This window comes from Adiantum capillus-veneris, chromosome 27 (genome assembly GCF_014529385.1).
Source record: "Adiantum capillus-veneris isolate H3 chromosome 27, ASM1452938v2, whole genome shotgun sequence".
NCBI lineage: Eukaryota > Viridiplantae > Streptophyta > Polypodiopsida > Polypodiales > Pteridaceae > Adiantum > Adiantum capillus-veneris.
Window position 1 is genome coordinate 94229094 of NC_140957.1, and position 6000 is coordinate 94235093.

The window sequence follows — 6000 nt, forward strand, 5'->3', positions numbered from 1 at the left end:
TTTCTTCATTCATCTCAATTTCCCTAGTAATCTCAAGTAACTCTGCATTGTAGTCATCATCCTCCAGCTCAGCTTGCAAGGTTTCTAGCATCATTTCGGGCTTGAAGACCCGTGCCTTCTCCCTTTCCACATTAGCACTGTCCGCCGCAGATGATTGCAGCTCCCCCAATCGATGTTTGGCTTTAGCAAGCTACATTGTCACACTATTAATGATTGACATTGCCCCCTCATTTCGATGCACATTTGCCTGCATGGCATCTCGTCTTTTACACGCTTCATGGTACTGCGTTAATGCCTTTGCTTGGCTAAGTGCCACAGCCATTCCAACATCATCAAGTTCACGAAGAGACAAATTTCCAAGCCTTGAAAATTTGGCCGCATTGGGCAAGCCATAACCCCTGCTGGCATCCCCATCATCTACATTCGTAACCATGGTCATGCGCCGCGAGATCTGCGGTGCACTTGCGCTGCCCATCTCTGTTTCTTCAGCTGCTGTAGCTTGCTAGATTCCATATTGGCTACAATGCTCTGAGAGAAAAAGCTGCCCAATTCACAACCCCTCTCAAATGTTCATAGAGAAAACCCCTGGCAAATGCCTTTGTTACCTCCATACCATAGTTTCTAGGAGGCTCCTGGTACACCGAAGTAAACATGGAGTAGAATTTTCTCTAGAATTCCTTCTTAACAAACCTACATTTGATTTTGCTACCTCTCTTTGGCACCTCAGTAAACACTTGCAGCCAGTCTTCATGTGAAAAATCCTCCTCATTAAGGAGCCTAGGATCCTGTCCAGCACAATTAAGCTTGTACACCTCATGGGCCTCTGCTTTTGTCATGCAAAACTGGCTCTTCCTCTCAAAGTTGACATGAGGAGGCTGCCACCTAGATATCAGTGCAGGAGAAGCGGGGGTTCCGACGTTTTGGTATGGTCAGGAACGATGAGCTTGCCTCTCCTCTATAGCAGGTGTTGCATGAGTAGGATTTGGCCTTCTCTTCTTCACCCTGCGTGTGTCATGGTCCTCCCCCTCAGAAGTAGAGTATGCAGCTCTTTTGTTTAGAGAAGCATGCACGACGTGCCTGGGTGGTGTCTTCCTCACCGGCTTGCTCTCCTTCGGCCTGGCTTCTTGCTCCTGCGACTTGTGCCTGTGTGCCTTCCTTTCTTTCCCCACCTGTTCCTTGACGTGTGTGGAGAGGACTGAGCCCGTTTGGTGCGCGACAGTAGCTCCATGCCCCCAGCTCTCCGAGTCATAATTCCCCCGCTCGTGGCTGTTACAAAGGGGCCCAAGCCACTCAAACTCACTTTTAAAAAAAAGACACTAATATGTATATATTGAGAGAAAAAACCCCCATGTTCTCAAATTTGGTACTACAAGTGACCTCCGCCACTTACAAACTTAGGTAGTAACATGAAGTGGCTAGCCCCCAAAAATCAAGTAGCTAGTGTACCACCTTAGCATACATATACCCCATTACACCCTGCAAAAAATGTGGACGCTTGCTATTCTGACTCCAGCTAACACGTCAACTTATGCCTTTAGTTGTAGAATCCACTTCGAGGAAGCAAAGATGCTATGGGGATGTGTATCTACAGCCAGTGCAAGAAACACTTGACAAGTGATAGCAATCGCCTATGGAGCATGCAAGAGACACGGTTCAATCCAGCGCTTCCCTTTGTGTCAGATCTAAAATCCGCAGAGGCACGCTTGGTCTCCATTCGTATCCCCTTCGCCAAGATACGCTTACTAACATATGATGGTCAGTATGGGCTTAGAGCGTTGTCAATGTGCTTGCCAACTTGGAGAAGAGCCAGGCTGTGCTGCCTCGCTTCATTGAGGATGAGGCCTCTGTGCTTGTGGGAATCAAACGGAAACTTGAACACGATAGATGTTACCTAAGCGGCGTTGTGCGACCCTTGCTCACAATGCGTTCAACCACTACGCTACTATCCACACCATTCTACAAGAGAGAAGGTGTCACCATCAACAACAAGTGGATTGCACACCTTTCTAGTCTAAGAGCTTCTTGCTGCACTAGAGAAGTTAGTCCCGCTGAGCCAACAGCTCGAGGAGATTCTGAGCTCGTACCAACGTCGCCTCACGATCCCATTATAATTTCTCGTTTCTACGTCAACAGGTTCAACGCAATGAAATGGTTGTTGCGGACTCATTCCTCCGTATGTGGCAAAATGCGAGACTTCTTTTTCATCACGGGTTTCCAAAGTCGCGGTAGCCAACATGATCATGGTTTGTTGTGGCTAGAAAATGCTCCATCACTCACAACACACTCAGATCAAGATATTGTAATGTTTTTAGATACCCACATTAGCATAGATGGATCCATCTTGCCCAATGACCTTTTTGAAGCTTACAAGCACAAGCACCATAAGACTTGCCAAAAGAAGAGCAAAAGTTGCCGTTTTGGATTTCCACGTTTCCTCATGCCATTCCACAACTATTATCCGGCAAGGAATACTTGAGGCAAACATAGCTAGACAAGGTAAGCTTTCTTGCAACAAGTTGAAAGAAAACTTAGCCAAATTGATTTACAAAATGCCCCTACATTTGAAGAATGGCTAGAACAAGTACAACGCTCCATGGAACAATACTTGCTTGCATTGCAAGCAACTATCTCAGGACCCACTATTTTCCTCAAGCGCAAACCAAGCGATATATTCACAAAAAACTTCAACAAGTCAATAGCTTCACTTTGGAATGCAAACATAGATATACAGTTCGTGCTAAACGCACATGGAGCTGCGAGCTATTGCACCTCATACATGACAAAAATGGACATTACATTAATAGGAGCAATCAAGGCACAGGTTGATCACTGTGTCGCAAACAATGCAACAATGTTGGAGAGACTACGAAAAGTTGGTAGTACAATCCTTAACACACAGCAAATTTAGCTCACAGCAAGCTGCTTACATATGTCTCTCACTTCCATTGCATAGCTCGTTTAGAGAATTCATATACATAAATACTAATCCACCTGAAGAGCGAGCTGTAGTCCTCAAAAAAAAGAATGCCTTGCAAAAAATGCACCCTGACACGACAGAAATCTTCTCTGCCTCCATCATTGACAAATATGCCTCCAGACCACACTCGTTCTTTGCCATGTGCTTGGCCCAGTTCGCTTCCACAACAAAAAATCCCTCCAGGCCTGACACGTTGCTACGGAGGGCACGCATCATACGGTACGTTAGATACAATAAATCCAAAGACGCTGATAACCACTACAGAGAACAATGCCTTCTCTTCTTGCCGTGGTCAAGCCATGAGAATGAGCACCTACCCGAAGGTTCGTCTTGGATCGATGTCTACACTTCAAACATTGAGACACTGAAAAACAATGAATCAGAGTTCGTTGTCAAACCAGCTCCACTCGACAAATTTGCAACAGCCGTCACAACCTCATGCAACACGCGAAGTGTAAGTTCCTTGAACGATTTCGACAATGCCAACATGATGATCAACACCCCATCAAAGCAACTGACAAAGAAACCATTTTCTTTGCATTTTTCCAAACATATTGGCATGACCAATGAGGATTTCCATGCATCAATAAAGAAGCTAAACCCACAATAGCGACTCATCATCGATGATGTCATGCTCAAAAAACGCATAGCGCCGTCAGAAAAGATATATCTCTTCCTCACAGGTGGAGTGGGCACTGGAAAAACATTCACGCTGCTCTTGCTAGTCGAAGCCTTCATTCGTTTCTACACACATAAGTCGGGCCACAATGTTGACTTTCCTAAGGCACTCCTGATGGCATACATGCAAGGCAACATTCAACATTGGTGGTACAACTATACACTCAGCTTTACATTTGCCTTTGATAACTACGGCACACACAAGCCTCGGAGCAGAAAAGCTAGATGCATTGTCCTTACTTTATCAAGATTTGGAGCTTGTAGTGTTTGATGAAGTCTCCTTGATAGGATCAAGTGTCTTCTCATTGGCTGATTCACTTCTTCATGCCATCAAGAGAAAACACGACCAACCTTTGGTGGCCTTGATGTCATACTCTGTGGTGACCTCTGCCAAGCTAACCCAGTCAAAGACTCTTGGATATTCACAAGCAAAGCAAGCTCTTCTCGAGGTGGTCGCACCTTTGTACTAGCATGAATTCCCTAAGTACTATGACCTAATGATCACAATGAGACAAACTGATGCACAGTTTATAGAGGTGCTCAACCGAATGAGAATTGGCTCGCACACCAGTAGCAACCTTGCATACATTAACAACTCCTTCCATAGAGAGTTGCATGTTGACATAACCATATCACACCTATTCTACTCTAACAAGGCAAAGGATGAACACAATGAAAAGGTCTTCGCACAATTGCCTGGTGAGCCACACATATTCAAAGCGATTGACAAGCGTGCCACTTCTTGTAGAAAAACAATAGCAATTCCATTGGATGCCAGGCAAACTGTGGGTCTCCAAACAACATTGTGTCTGAAGCCAAGGCTAGTGTTTGAGCTATGCGCTGGAAACCTAGACATTCTTGACGGCCTCGTCAATGGCACACAAGGCGTCTACAAGCTCTACACTACATTCTTCGACACGACATGCTGGATTCATTTCACCAACCCCAGCATACGGAAAAAACAAAGGTATGACCACCGTCATCTTCACAACCCACTCACATTGCCTGGTTGGACGCCAATTCTCCGCATCGCACGCGAATTCCAAATTGAAAAAAAAACTACTTCAACACCCTCACACGCAAGCAATTCTTAGTTCAGCCTGCTGCAACCCGCACAATTCATCGATCACAAGGGCTTACACTCAACACACTGGCTTTCAACCCCAAAGGAATTAGGTCTCATGGCCTCACATACACTACTTTCACATGGATTCGTGACACTGCAAATCTATATTTGATAGAGAGCTTGCTACCCTGCAACATTCGCACCGCGCATCTGTCCTCAAAGAGCTCCACAGGTTGAGAACGGAAGCAGCTTATTCCCCCATCCAGAAGCAGCTGCATCTCCACCAAGATACACATTACATTGTGCAATCACTGAACGTTGTTTCCCTTGGAAAGCATGCAAACGATATCATCCACAACAAACGCTCGATGGCCTCCGACGTCCTCTGGCTGCAAGAGACAACATGAGACAACCATTCAGGCTTCCACAGCATATCCTCAACACAACTACACGCCATCTCCATTCTCCATAAAAGCAACCTACTACCTACACAAATACACATGTGCATAAATCAAACGCTTGAAACGATCCATGCAACTTTCCATTGTGCCAACAAGTGCCTGGCGACAATCATTTCACGCTACAGGGCACCGACATCATCACTCCCACGATTCCTATAGAGCATCTCCAATCTTCTCGATTCAACCTGCACCATGTGACCACTAATCATAATGGGAGATCTCAACATTGACGCACTTGAGGAAACCAGCACATATAGAACCCTCTCCACCCTCATTCTCCAGCACGGGCTCCACCAACTGATACACCATCCAACCACAGTACACAATACGCTCGACCACATATGGGTTAGCAATGACTTGCCGCAAACCATGTCTGGCACCAACTACAACTACTGGTCCGACCACTCCACTACATACCTCCTCATTGCCAAAAACTAACCATCTCTTGCTTTCCACAAGCCATTGTGAGTTCTCACCTTGTTTTGTAAAAGTCGATGCCAAGATGTTAAAATCAAGAGAAAAGCAAGACTCGAAAGATTGGTCGAGGGCCACCCATGTGATGAATAAAGCCTAGAGATATAGCTCACCTACTCTCTTAAGCCAATGATGATATACCTGAATGAGAGGTGGTATTCATCCATCTTGTAATCATCAGCATCTCAAGGGACGATCTGCGCTTGAAGTTGGTTTGTAATTTTATGTTGTGCTTAATACAATTCATTGAAGTATTGTGAGTTTGGCAAAAAAACAAAAATAAAGAAAAAGGGAGTGTACATTGGAAGTAGAGTGCGCTAACCATTTTGGGTCAGTTTATTTAA